The 15,510-nt window shown below is 43.9% G+C and overlaps 1 protein-coding gene across 1 annotated transcript in view; it reads left to right on the forward strand.

The window, feature by feature from the left end:
- The window catches only part of Asic2 (acid sensing ion channel subunit 2), a 1,050,952-nt gene that overhangs the window by 735,927 nt on the left and 299,515 nt on the right, over nucleotides 1-15,510 (forward strand). The window lies entirely within an intron of this gene.

Consider the following 15,510-nt stretch of genomic DNA (forward strand, 5'->3'; position numbering starts at 1 on the left):
CTGTTCAAGCCCATAATTTTTCTCCCTAATGAGTTCCAAACTTTCTTTTGCTTCTACTGTCACTATTAGACATTACCTGCTTAGAAATGTTTGTCTGCCTTCCTGGCTCATGTTGTTCCATGCTTAAAAAAAAACACAGAACTCTCTGGCTCTGGTCTGCAATGGCCTTGAGTTTAGTCTTTATTACTTTCACTCCTATAAAATGAAGGATCTACAATAGGTGCACTTGCCTCTGAGGGTGAACCCTTTTTGTTAACACGTTCTACAAAAATCCCTGTGCAACACTGTGTAACACTGTCATACAGTAATTAGAAACTACATAATGTTTAGCCTTTTATTTAATAATGAGTTTCACTGTAATGGAAAAAACATAATTGCCAGGCTTATGTATAATTCACCTATTATGTTCTCTCTTATAATTCAGTGCCCAGCACTTTGATAGTATCCAATAAATGAGAGAATGAATAAATTAATGAAAGGACAATAATATTTACTCTCCTGTGTCCACAAACCAGGACTTTTAAGTCCAGAATTGTAATAACTTCACTACACATTATTATGCATCAAGATGCACCCACTTATGTGAGGCTTTAGGATCTAGATAAAAACAAGGGTCAGCCAACTTTTTCCACAAAGGACCAAAGAGTAAATATCTTAGATCAAGCAGGCCACATGCTCTCTGTCTTGACTCTGTGAATGACTATTCAGTTTTGCCACTGGGATGCCAAAGACAATAAGTAAACAAGTGAAGGTGGCTCTATCCCAATAAACGTGTCACCTATCAGAAAATACTATCCTCTTTGGGAGTTTCCTTAACTGTCTAAAAATGCAGAATCCATTCTCAGCTCACAGGTTGCACAAAAACAGGTGACAGGTTACATCTAGCTGCAGGCCATAGTTTACAAACACTAGATTTTATATATATATATATATATATATATATATATATATATATATATATATATTTGTCAGACTCTATTGAGCAAAACTACTATCTGGAATACTTGTTAAAATGCAAAATGCACATTTCTAAGTACTGCAGCCAAGGAACCAATTTCAGTAGGGATGGTTACAAGGCCCAGGAATTTACATTTTCAGAAAGCAAGTACTTCTGTTTCGAATGGTCCTACTTACTTGTATATCTTACCTACTTGTGCACTTTAAGGAATTAAGCATAATTAGGGCAGATTAGTCTGCCATTACTGGTGGATCCCAAAATATCAGCAGCTCAACCCAACAGAGCTTCCGAATATAAAGTTCTAGGTAGTCAGCACACAGGTGGTTCTCTTCCAGGAATACTCAGGGTTCCGGCTTCTCTTGAGTTTCCAAGTCACCCTGGAAGTGACGTTTAATACACAGGAAGGATATGAAACATCAGGGCTAACACAAGTCAGGGTTCATATGAGCCAGGCTTGGAAGAGAGGGATAATTTTGGCTGCAGCAGAGACAAAAGGTGACAGGGAAAGACCGAGGGAAGACTAGAGCTATGTGGTCAGAAAGGGGATAAGAACATTGAGTTGGGGGCCTCCTCAGTGGTGCCTACTCTTGTGAGCTAAAGCAAAAACTAACCAACTCCCGAGAGTCTCTTGGTGCAAACTGAACTCTGGTAAGCGGTTGCAAGAGGCAGCAGAAGACTTAGGTTTCATCCCAGTCCTACCACTTCTAAACCTCTGGGACTTGAGCTTCGGCTTCCTGATTTGAAAAACAGGAACAGCAGCACCTGCCCTCTCCCTTCTCACTAAACCACGCAGCTCAGGTGTCCACCCTGGCTCAGTTCTGATCTTGGGGGGCTTCCTGGAGAAGCTGGGATCAGGGCTCTCAGTTTTCTCAGACAGTTTTTCTCAAGAGCAGTGCTCTGAGTAGCAACACCAGGTAACTTGTTAGACATGCAGGTTCTCAGGCCCCATCCCAGATCCACTGGCTCCAAGACTCTGGAAGTGGGACCTAGAAACTTCTGCACAAATATTACTCTGGGGATTCTAGTACATGCTCACGTTTGAGGACTGCTGCCCTAGACGCTCCCTATCACCAAGCTATTCCATGCTGGAAGAAAGGGGGCAGGGGAAAGCCTTCTCCCCTCCTTGCAGAGGTTGAGCCACCCTGGAGATGCCCTGCTCTGTGACAATCTGCATGCAGCAGCAGCGATCAACACCAGAGAAACAAACACTCTGATCGTCTTGCATCCCCAAGCCACACCGAGCCCTCTGATTGCTGCGCTGACGAATAATAGCTCATTTTCCAAAGACCTAATTACATAATGAGGCCTCCATGCTCGTCGGGCCTGTGGTGTATCTTCCAAATTGTGCAGCAGTTGTTGGCCCTGAGCACAACTGGTTGAAAACCTCATTTGAATACTGTTTAGATGAGAGATTAAAGCACTCCGTGGCCAAAAGTGCTGTCTGCAGAGGTGGCCTTTCCAGCTCCTTCCTACCCTTACTGGGCAGCATGACACAGATCCTAATTATGGTGGAGACCAACCATGGAGCCTAGGAAGGCGGGCTGTGCCCACATCATGGGGAATGCACTAACACTTCTGCTTTCTGTGTCTGCCAGCGCAGGAGCCTCTCCTCCTCTGCAGCCCAGAATCTGGAGGTGGTTTGGACACGGGGAAGGCCCAGACCACAGGTCTGAAACCTCATCCCTATTCTGATCTCCTGGGCAAACTTCCTTGGGATGCTGAATCATCCTGAGCCTTATCTAAAAAATTGGAATGACTCCTTGGCTCGTAAGCTGACCCACAGACTCAGCAGAGAACAATGTTAAAGTGCCCATGAATAGACCAGGGCTCCCATGGGCAGCCCCAGCACTCATCTCCACCTTGCACACCTCACTCCTCACCTGGAATTCTCTGACCTTTGTATGTGCTGTTTCTCTTCCTGAAGTACTGTGTGGCCTTATCCCCCACTCCTGGCTGACTCCTATCCATCTGCCAGGCCTCCTTTTGAGAATCACTTCCTCTAAGAAGCCTTCCCTGACTACTACTCCTGGATTCAGGTCTAAGTTCATGTCTCCTTCTCTGCAGTTCCCTTGATCACTGGTCTTTCCTAGCTTAGCACTGGTCATAACTTTCTCAGTCCTCCTAATACTCCTGGAACCTCTCAGCAAAGAAGAAATACACTGCCTTGTTCACAATTTTAGCCCCATTTCCTGACAATTAGTAGGTAGCCAATACCTGATGACTGGGTGAATGAATGAACAATAGTCAATGTTTAATGAATGGATGGATGAATCTTACTGAGGCTCCGAATATGACTCGAATAAATCCAATCTAATCCAGCAATCATCTATAAAACTTCCACTATTTGTCAGAGATTGCTATGGGAGAAAAGGAAGGCAAGATAGATAAAATAATAATGTTTCCCATGTTCAAATAATTTTCAGTCTTAAAAACTGTGCATGTAAGAAATGCAAAGGTATGTTCTGGGGAGACAAAGGCTGGGAATTTTTAAAGCACTTGCTTCCTGGCACCCTCATAACAAATCCTACCCCAGGAAACTTCTCAAGACAGCATGCAATCGAAACCATGTACTGCTTTACTGTTTTTGCTCAGATGAGCTTTGACCTCAAACCTTGTGCAATTCTAACTCTCAAATTTCTGTACATGGGCTTTGGCACCTTTTGTTTTATCTGTCACCAGTTGGAAATCTGTATGTGCAGTCTCACACATACACTGCCTGCTTCCAACAGAGGTGAACAAGATACACCCCTCCCCTGCTGGCTGCTCCCAGGTTGTAAGGGGCAACACATGAGCAGACTCCCATTCAGCTGATGAGCATTAAGTGCTTACTCTGTGCTGGACACAGAGCTGAGTGTGTATATGTTCAGAGAGAAGAGAGGAGAGGATGGTGGTAAATGAAGACAGGTGCATATACCTGTAATGCAGGCATTCTGGGAGGCTGAGGACTCCAAGTTGGAGCCTAGCTGAGGAAACACAGCAACTAGGCAAGACCCTTGTATCAAAATTAAAAATAAAAGGGTCTGAGGGTATAGTTCAATGTAAAGGCCCTGGATTCAATTCCAAACACTGAAAACAAACAAACAAATACATACACAACACAACACACACATATGCACACACACACAAACACACACAGCTCCTCCCTTCGATGACTGTCCCAGGAGGCTGGTCCAGTGGGTAAATTCTCAGTGTGTAATCAGAGAAGCATATGTGGCAGTGAAATGAAGAAGAGAAGAAAGGACATTTGAGTTGAGGTCAAAGGATGAATAGAGTCCACTGGCTCACAAGAAGCTGAAGAAGAGCAGGCCAGGCCTTACTCGAGAGTAGAGAGGATCCCCGAGCACTTAGAAAGGCCTTACTGCAGAGTAGCAAAGAACAAGGAGGGAGTGTGGGTACAGGACTGGATGGCAGATGCAGTGGGAAGAACCCTGCTGAGAGTGTGAACCTCTATACCAAGAGCAGCAGGGAGTCACTGACAGCAGTGGGTGCTGGAGGCAGGAGGCAACATGTTCAGGTTTGCACAATGGAATTTCGTGCTGGCTGCAAGGGAAGTAAGAGCAATGAAGAGGCTATTGCTGTGGTCCCGTTGGGAGGTCAGATGGTCCAAGTGCTGAGTAAAATTGAAAGTGATCATGGAATGGCACTGGGAGAAGGCTGGGGGCATGAGATCGGCATTGAGCATTGTGTGTATATTGGGAGGAGCTCTGGCCAGAGAGGAAGGCAGCCTGGTCAAGAGGGACATCAAGGGGTCTCCTGGGGCCTTGGAAAGGTGCATCTAGAAATTTTTGAGGTGCAAGTTTGGAGAAGTAGAAGGAAGCCAGAGGCAAGTCTTCACTGCAGGCTTTTGACAACTGTGTTAAGTAGATGATTATTGAGCTAGACTGATCATGCCAGAAACATCTTATGAGATCATCTTCTCTAAACCATCCCCTCTTACAGAAGTGGGAGGATTCGTGTTAACCAGCCAAAGACCCATCATCCGAGAGTGGGAGATGGGATGATCTGGCCATGGTGGGTAGGAGGGGGAGTGCTGGAAGGCAGCAGGCAAAGCAAAGGCAGGAGGCGGCTCCCCAAGAGCCAGGCAGTAGCCTGGAGGAAGAGCTGGTAGATACCTGCCTCATGAGAAGGGCTAATTGGACATTTCCAGGATCTCTGGCCTGTTGTTCCTAAGATGAAGAGGGGCAAGTGGCCAAGATGGACACCTAGGAGAAAGAGTGGTCTGGCAGGGAGAACCATGTGCAAAGTTCTGGGTGTTCTGATTTCCAGGTTCCTGCAAGCCACCTGGTGAAGGTCAAGCTGGAGATTCCAGTGAAGAAAGATAGAGACTGAGGAGCCATAATAGATATTGGAGTGGCATTTGGAGCCATACTAGCAGAGGAGCAAAACTGGGAGTAGAGAGAGAAGAAATGAAAGCACAGGACAAAATTCTGGAGGGAAGAAAGGTGGCTAAGCAGGCTGAGGAGACATCAAAAAGGCAGGGAATCCTGGACATGCTAAATGGAAAAAAGTTTTAAAATGGAACTGTCTCCAGGCTTGCTAGACCCCAGAGATTCTAACTCCACCATTGTCTTCCCAGCACCTTAAGTCACCACTGTGTGTCTCTTCTTTCTCTTCTCAGAGAGCAAGAAGAAGGAAAACTTTCCAAAAGCCCTTCAGTGCTCAGGAATCATCAATACAGGGTGCCAGCCTTCCCAAAACTTTAATTTTCCCTGGAAATTTTATCCAAGAAATAATGTCACATTGTGAAAGCATTTCAGTCAGGCTCCACAGACACACATTTCATCACTCCAGAAATGACTGCAGATGGGAGGAGGAGGAGCCCTGCATGAGGGAGAGCAGAGCACAGAGAACTGTTAAGAGATACAGGTTTCCTTGGAGGAAGAACCCCATAGGGAAAAGTGTTCTCTCTCTCTCTCTCTCTCTCTCTCTCTCTCTCTCTCTCTCTCTCTCTCTCTCTCTCTCTCTCTCTCTCTCGGGACCATGTAAATAGGAACAGGTCTGATGAACAGCAATGGATGGAAAATCATTAGGCCTGTGGGGACATATCTCAGCCTGGACTTAATGCTTTCTGACTGACATAACATGGCAGTCTCGGAGGCAATAGGTGTCTGACTCAAGGCCAGTGTGAATCTTCTTGCCCATCCATTTACAGTGGGGCCAATCACAGTACTCAGACCTGGAGCCCTTTCAGACACCCACTGTCCAAATAGTCAGCAGCCCTCAGAGGTGAGGGGGCAGTTAGGGAAGGCAAGAAGAGAAACTAAGTATAATCAGACACCAAGTGCAGGCTCTGTGGTTTAAGATTTAGTGTGACCTTCATTTTCCTGATACACTATTGAGACTGAAAGAATTCCAGTACCCTAAGGCATAGAGGTGATTAGTGATGAAATCAAATTTGAATCTAGCACTTTCTGATACCAGAAGCCGTGCCTTTTTTTATTTTTTTGCAGTACAAGGATAATAGAGATTATTATACAAGAAACAGTAAGAATAGAAGTTAGCTGCTCCCCTCAAGAGGTAGAGGAGAGAGAGGGAGACAAAGGTAAATAAGGAAATGCTGTAAGCTCCCAAAATATTAGAATCTAATGAAGCATATCTGCTAAGAACCTCTTTACAGAAAGGGGATAGCATGATTTTCAAGATTCTTTCCACCATTTTAAACATGCTTTCTATTAAGAGGCTCTTTTTTTCCCCCAGAGAGAAGCCGTAATGTAGTGAGATTGTTAGCTTTTTTTCTGAAACTCTTGGAAGATTAAGAGTAGCTGAAGTCCTCAAATACAGATAGCAGTTAGTGATGAGACAGTTCTCATTGCTCTCTGATCTTTGCTCTTTGCAGGTTTGTCAGAAAGGCAAGAGGTAATTCCAGTCTGGACAGGCTTATGGCTAGGCAGGAAGACAGACGTCACAATGCTGATCTGAAATGGCATGTAACGGGGAGTTAAATGTGTGTTTGGGACACAGTACCTCACAGCCGTGAGGGTAACAATGAGAAAAACAGGCAGAACCCAGCCAAGGTAACAGAGAAAATGCTTCACTACACAGACTTTGAAGAGTGGATTCGATTTGGACAAATGTTTAATCAAACTTTCTTAAAACACTATCATTCCAAAAGATGGATGGGGGTGTAACAGAAAGCAACCTCCCAACCAATACACTTTGGTTTGATAGTTGGCCAAGAAATAATTCCCGTTCCACATCCGGTTGCTCCTGTGTCTTAGAAATGGCTGGTCACTGTGATGCATGTCATACAGACTAATCCCCAATTGACAAGATATTCTACCTCTGTACTTCCTGCTTGCTTATAGCATATAAGCTCTAGACCACCAGAGATCAGGGCCTGACATTCTGGAAATGATCCAAATCAGTGCCCATCAAGGTAAATAAATCTGCCTCCAAATCCTGGGTGTCATTTTGATGTTTCTGCTTTCAGTTGCCCAGGTTTTTCACCACTAAGATAAAATCATAGAAGCTCTGATTCCCAAAGCACATTAGCCTAATGGAGACAATTTTCTCTATATTGAGGGGTATTTTTTTTCATAAATTGCATTTAAACTTTGGGTGCCTGCTACCACTTGCCTGCTAAGCTGTGCTATAAGTGACACAGAGAACTAAGCAAGTAGAAATAAACGATAATGGAAAACCAGGAATGTGCTTTCTTCGAAATATTTTACGTGTGATTATTCTCTTTTAGAGTTAAAGCAACCTGTGTACATGTAATATAGCCATATTTCCTGCTTAAAAAAAATTGTTCCTGGCATGAATGATGGAATTAGATATATCACTCTTTTGTAGTATTTCACATAGGAATCCAAGACTTCTAGGCATTTTACCACCTAAACCACTTCAAAAGGCAGCGAGACAGATTGGGTTGGGGAGATGGCAGACCTTCCAGATACAAGAGGCAGAAAGAGTAATTTTCCTGAGAGACAGGAATGAATGCAGCCTGACAAGGAACCCTGCTGGTGCCTCTAAAACTGCTTTAAGGATTTAAAATCTATATGACTAAGCTCCAGTGCCAAGGAAGAGCTTGTGCTACAACCCCTGATTATCCCTGTCCAGTGCTCTACTCCCTGTTTGGCCCCAATTCCTCCCTCACCATCAGAAATCACAAATTAATGTGGCTTTTAGCAGAATTCAACTCACATGGGTGGAGTTTTTTTTAGAGGGAATCACATTATTTTCCAACATTTTAAATTATGCGTTGGTATTTTTAAATGGGACGATTTTATCTAAATACCCAGATATCTGTTTTTTCTTTAAAAAGTAGAAGAAAGGCAGTAGTGATCTTTTCCTCACTTATGACCATAGGGACAGGCAGGACACAGCAGCTAGCAGACCATGTACTCTGTGGTCCTCACTGCTCGCTCTGCAATCTAAGACCCAGCAGCAGATTGTTAATTGAGATCACATCAGAAATGCAGAATCTCAGGCTCTATCCCTACACTACTGATTCAGAATCTGCATTTGAACAGAATTCCCAAAGGATTTGTTTGCCTTTTAGAGATCAAGAAGCTCCAAGTTGATTCTTCCATCCCAGTCCAGCCTGTTTGTCTTCTTCACCTCCGTGGTCAGGCCTGGAGACAGCTGATAGCCCTACTCTAGGTCAAATTCACTCTTGAACAAGGGGCCAGCCAAGCTCTGCACTACTCAACACCACCATGCAACTCAAGAGATAAGAGTTCAGCTTGAACCTGCCTTCTCCAGAGAAACTGTTTGGCCCTACCCTAGCAGGCCCATACCTTTGTCCAGTGAAGTTCCTCCAAAAGCCCTGGATAGCCATCTTCAGAGAACCTCATCGCTTCACTGTCCTATTTTTCATCTACCATTTCAACTACCCAACCCAGGGATCATAATGTTGACCTTATCATCACCAATGGCTGTATCACCTTTAAAAACCCTTGACCCTAAGTATCAACTCTGACGACTTCTTATTCTCCTGGCACATCTACTCCCATGCTGGTCCACCAGCACTCCTGTGACTTCATCAAGGCTTCTAAGCTGATGACCCTTACAGGCCTCAATCCCCGGGACTCTTTATCTTTCTTTAATGATTTGTTTAACACCTCTGCCTCTTACTTCATAGGACAATCCTGGAGCAGGATTAAATCTAACTCTCCTCTAGCTCAAAGTTTCCAGAGGAAAACACACATTCATATGATGACTGGTCTAACTTTAAATCTGTGGCTAGAAATCTCAAACTGGCACTCAGTGTTGCCTGGCAATCCTACCACACTCTCCTAGGAAGTTCACTTGCCTCTTCTTCAAAATGACTGTTTCACACTTTCTCCTCTGTACTCAAACTCCTACATCTTTCCCCCTAAAATACACACACTCGTACACAACAACCACAGTCCTTATCACATACTTGAACGCAATTAGGCAGGGACTCTAAGACTTCCCTACTGAAAAGTTGCTTGCTGAAACACATCATTACCTTTTCTCATCTTTCTAGAGGGGAAGCATCCCTGCCTTTTTCAGAGGCCACCTTTTCTCTTCTACCCTGGGTCCCTTTCATTTTTCCCACAAAAGTAGCATGATTCTGCTATTCCAACTCTCATTCACTTTCTGTTAGGTCCCCTGGCTGGATCCCCACCCAAACAGCATAGAAAAACTTCTCCATGCATCACACCTTACCTACAGAATATCCCCTACACCCTGGAATCCTGGTATGGGGAGCCCACAGAAGATACCTTGTACCCCTTGATCAGTGCCGAAAATCACCAATGACACCCTGAACTCACCTCAACACCCTTCTCTCCTGGAAAGCCCTGAAATTTTTACCTCTCTCAGCTAGATCTCCCTCCCAACAGAACACCCTCCCTCCACCATCTAAACTCCCCTATAAAACAAGCCCTCTCCCCTCACTCAGGACCCACTGTCTTTTCAACCTTGGCCCAACTGCACCAGTCTGCAATAAAGTTACCACTGTTCGCTTCAACCCTGCCTGCCTCAGTGGTCTCAGTTGTGCCCCGGTTTGGTTTAGCCTAACACTTTCCATCCTTCCTTTCCTCTAGCATCATTCCCTTTATATGCAGACTTGTTCCCAGCCAAACCTATGTACAGCACATGTGCATACCCCATCTAATTCTTCAGTCATTGTTCTATGTCTCTGGTTTCCTTCATATCAAAACCTTGTTTAAAAAAAGAAGTATCTCTACTTGTCTGTGCTTCCACACCATATGTCTTTTTAACACACTCTAGGCACACATCCAACTTTGCCACCCTTAGATGCTTCCAGGCCTTTGCCAAAGCCTCTGGTGGCCCCATTCAGCAGTCACTTATCCATGCTGTGATGCTGACTTCCCAGCAGCAGGCAATGCTGTTCACCCTTCTTTCCTGGACTACTTCCTCCCCTTCGCTTTGGTGACTGCTCACTTTCAGGGTTCACTTCCACTTTAGAGACCCCTCTGTCTACAAACACATTTCTTCTTCTTTGCTGAAACTAAATTTTGGAATGCCTCAAAGCTCTACCTGGGGACTCTTTCTCTTTATCAACATGCCTCACTCTTAGTAATCTATATGCAAATGATCCTAGATCTATATTTCCAACTTTAATCACTTCTCAAAGCTCAGGTTGCAAATATCCAATGTATATGATATCTCTGCATGGTTTCTGAGAAGTATCTCAAAATTGTCACAGCAAACAAAACTCTTGATCCCAAAACACTCCTGTCCCTAGCATACCTGTGGATGCACACACACGCACATTTTTACGCATGCAGTCAAAAAACCCCAAATTCTCCTCATCCGGATTATTTCCCATCTCAGACACTGTCACCCTACCATAAGCCACATATGTTGCAGGGTTTCTTGATTCATCTTTTGACTGTGCAGTCTCTCACCCAGTCAACCAACAAAGGCTATTGATTCTCCTTTCAAAATACATAGGGAAATGTGCATAGACATGCCCCTGTTTCCCTCCCTGCTAATAACACCTTCCTCTAAGTCATCACCATTTCTTATTATACAGATAGAAAACCATCTAACGACCTCCACCTTCCATTTTTTAATTTTTCCATTCTTTGTTCTTGTGCAATAGCTGTAGAATTTTTTACAGATACGTATCCAAGCACGCCATGCCCCTGCTGCACTGAGAACAAAACCTAACCACTTTACTCAAGAATTAGTCCACCCCCTATGACTCCATCTCCACTCCCTCCCCCAGTGTCAGGTGTGTCACTTCCTCCCTTGCTCCCTACTTGCTTATGTACATCTCTTTTCAACCCCAGGTCATTTTTTCCAGTTCTTCCTGTATTTGAGATTCTTCTTCTGCTCTGACCACAAAGTCAAAAGTAGACAACCAAAATACTGTGGATATATCATTGTTTAAATCTGCTTCATATTTTCCATTCCTATTTTTCCTACCCACTTGTTTATTGGCTCTGACCTTCATCATCAACCTGTACAAAGTGGAAACCCTGCCTCCCCACTTCTGTGCCTAGAACATGACTTGTCAATCTAAAAGATCTCAATAAATATTTGTTGAAAGAATGGTGGCAGAAAAAAAATCACTAATCTCCAACATTACAGGGACAACATAGAGCCCACACCGGAGAACAGATTCTTTTTAAGAACTTGAGCACCTTGCTGTGTTTGATTGCAAATGGACAATTACTAATTATAAATGAGCCTTATCTATACACAACAGCCTTCCCGCAATACCTCAAGCTAGAAACACTGAAAGTTAGGAGTTCCAGTGGTTTATAAGTTGGAAAGTTCTTTTTAAACCTTCTAAAAAATATTTCTGCTCTAAAATGTTCTTTTGGCTTGATAATTCAAGCTGTCGTCCTCATCCTCCCGAGAAAAAAAACTTTTGCCGTATATATTGCAGCATGAGTCCCCTCAACAAACCATTTAGTCTCATTCATTCATGCATGCATTCATTCAACAAGTGCATATTGGTACCTATTTGTGAATAGGTAAGTAAATATTGAGGTGAAACACTGTCTCTGTCCTCAGAAATGCCACATCTATTCACTTGGCACAGACACAGTCCCAAAGTAGAAGAAGGTTAATGACAATTTTAAAATGTGCAAACAAGATTAGGCAGGATAGAAGACCACAGAAAGATCCACTATAGCAAAGGACATACTGTGAATGCTGCTTTGATGTATTAACTTGTAATCCCTGCAGGAATTTTTTTTAATTCCCAATTGACAGACAAGGAAACTGAATCTCAGAGAAATGAAATTCGTGGTTCAGGGGTAAGCAGCAGTAAGAGATCATTTAGGATTCTAATTTGGTTCTCTGACCAGACCTTTCATCCATGAGAAGCTGCCTTCAACAGCTGGATCCAGCCACCTGCAACGAACTCCAGACTTTCCCAATGTCATCCACCTGCCTGCTCAGTGACTTCTAGAAGAGCCCTCACTGCCCACACAGCCTAAACTTGATAAGTAGCACCTCTCTCCACTCTGTTCCACCTACTTCAGGAATCTCTTCTTCTCTGTCTCACTCCTTTAGTAACTGGTCCAGGAACTGATTCAAAACTTTTTTATGAAAATCCACTCTGTGTTGGCAGGGGAGAATGGGAACCACAAAGCTGGCTGGGATATGGTTCTACTATGTCTTCATGGAGGAACAAATTGCTTGCTAGGAAAAAGGATGTTTATCTCAATAATGAGCAAAGGGCTCCATGATGCATTAGCCAGTTTCCATGGTGGCACAGAGATCAGAACACAAGACTTAAATAGGAGAAATAGGGTAATGCTTCAAAGAGGAGGCATAAGCTAGCTCAAGCTTTGAAGAATAGTGAACATTTGAAGACTTGGAAAGCCAAAGGCAGTCTAGAATCAAGAGTAAAACTATTAGCTATGACACAATAGCTCTCTAGGGACCTAACTAGGGATTTAGACATGTTTTCGTGGAGAAGGGATGGAATCACATTTAGGTGAACACATCAGGGGACAGTGAAGTTAGAGTTGATGAGAATTAATTGGTTAAAAACAATTAGGCAGGGCATAGTCTGTGGGTCACAGGGTGGCGGTGAAAACAGAATTTCAAGGCTAGAGAATTCAGAAGTTAGTATTGAATGTCTTCTTATGTGTAAAAGGTGGCCTGATACCAACAGTCATGTAGTCAGTAAAGATTTGAGTATATACAAGTATACAGCATAGAAAGAAAAAGAAGCAGCACACAGCCTGTGTCACAGAGTCTTACAGCTGGTCGGAGAGACAAGATGTGTACATATGTAGGGATCAATAATAAGGTAAGGCAGTCGATGGCAAGTGTCAACGGAGTGGCATGGACCAAGGGCAACTGTTGTTCGGAGGAGATTAAATGTCCAGCGAAAAAATTCTTGGAGAAGCTGGTAGAATCAGTTAATAACAATAGAACTGCATTGGAGAGGATTAGGAAGAAGGACAAGAAGGCTTTTCAGAGTGGTTGTAGAGTAATGGGGCTGGGTTAGGGAAACTCCTGGATGAGGAGCCTTTTACCATTTTCCTGCTGCAGCCTTGGACATATAAGGAGGCTCACTTGGCTCTGACCTGCTTGGACAGGACCCATCTGACACGACATGACCCATCTGACACGAACTTCTACCTCACTTACTTTGACCTCTTTCCCACTCTGCTTTGGATTCCTCACCTGTGGAGTCTGGTGGAGAAAAGGAAATTAATTTCATTCCTTGAGGAATGGTCAGGCTCTTGGGAAGGCAGTAGGCAAGAAAAGGGGCCAGAAAAACAAGCACACATAATGATGTGTATGAACACAACTCCTTCTTTCCTCTCAAACCTGCTGTTTAAAGCTACTTCAAAATCCTGGCCTTGGCCACATTTTTAGCCAGAATTGCACAGACTCCTAGAATACATGTGCTCTGGTCCCTTTGAACAGCATCTCAGGCCTGTCCAACTTGTCCTCCAAAACCTTGCCCAGAACACCTTGCTTTTTCCTGGCCCCTAGTGATGGAATGGCATCATGATATCAACCATCAATCCATGCTCAACTAATGAGGAAGTGTGAAAGGAGACCTGCAGAGAAGATCTGAGTTGAGTTTGTTTGTTTGAGATAGGACGCTACTATGGAGCCTAGGCTCCCTCCTGCCTCAAGTCTCAGCTGGAGCCTGTCCATGGTGATCCTCCTGCCTTAGTCTCCTGAGTGCTGAGATTACAGGTATGCACGAACACAATGGGTTAGATTTGAGTTTTGACCATAAATATAGACATTATCAGATAGGGCTATGTCAAGAGCAATCATCACCATGACCTGGAAGCCACAGTGAAGAGCTTTGACCTTCCTTGCCTAGGCAGACTGGCATGGAATTAATGATCACTTGGTTCTAGTTTGGATTTACACAGTTAATGGAGAAAAGGAAAATAATTTTAATCCTAGAGGAATGGTCAGCCTCTTGGGAAGGCAGCAGGCAGAGGAGGGAGCAAGAAGCAAGTGCCTATAGTAATACACATGAACACGTGGACACACATGTGAACATGCACAAGCACAGAAGATACACAAGAATCAAGAATGACATGTATGCACTAAAGCCTCCACACATGTATTCACCAACATTGAAAAGACACACACACAAGCACACACTTCTCTACAAAGTCTATATGCAGTTTAAACCCCTAGCACCAGGTAAGAATTGCATTGGTGGCCCTCTTGTGCTTTGCTGCTGCTCTCCCTAGAGGGGGCTCTCAAAAGTTTTAAGGTCATCTTCTGCTAATATCACCTGCCACTTGACGGCCATATGAAATGATCTCTATTTATTCACAGTGTATTTTTCTTTTGCTAAGCAACATTAAGTTTGAATCAAAATACACAGCTGCTATGTAATTATTCTTATTGCTATTTCCCTGTGGTTGCATTTTTCTTACTATTTGTTTGTTGGGGGATGGAGGAGTGGATAGGAAGTTTTTAATCTCAAGAGATGTAAGTCTTAGGTTGGTCTTCTACCCTGGAAAGTGGCAGCAGCAGCCAGGACACACCCCTGAGTTAATCCTCACCTCCCTGTGGGCCCACTCCAGTGTATCTCAGGGACCAATAAGCATCTCTCAACTGGGCTTCCATCCTCAATTCCATATAGAATGGAACAAAGCAATGAAACATTCAGGTGCTGCTCTAAATGTGCTTGGTCAAATCCTAAACCTTCTGGGGCCTCATCTTCCTTCTGAGTGACAAGAGGATGATTAAACTACAGTTCAGGTAATCACACCCAGCAAATGCCTGTAAACATGAGTAATAATAGCGTTGTTGTATCAAGGAGTTAGTACCACAGTGACACTGCATGACAAACCACCCCAAAATCTAATGGCTTAACAATAGTCACACTAGCTCTTATGGCTGCCAACAGTCTGCTATCGTCTGGTCAAGGGAGGTCTCTGCTGGGCTCAGCTTTATGTAGTGAGTTTGGTTTGGGTCTCCTCCACATGTCTCATTCTACTTGCACTGGCTGGCTGGCTGAGGTATGTTCTCATCACTGAATTAAGAGAATGAGCGTCACAGGACAAGCTCATGTTGTGTCCCCCCAGTGTTTCATCAGCCAAGGTGATGTCAGTGTCACTGACATGCAGAAGTATGATCTGTTGCTAGGAGAATGAGGTGAGAGGCAA

The sequence above is a fragment of the Cavia porcellus genome, unplaced genomic scaffold (genome assembly GCF_034190915.1).
Source record: "Cavia porcellus strain 051 isolate PalLab524CR breed Dunkin Hartley unplaced genomic scaffold, mCavPor4.1 scaffold_6, whole genome shotgun sequence".
NCBI lineage: Eukaryota > Metazoa > Chordata > Mammalia > Rodentia > Caviidae > Cavia > Cavia porcellus.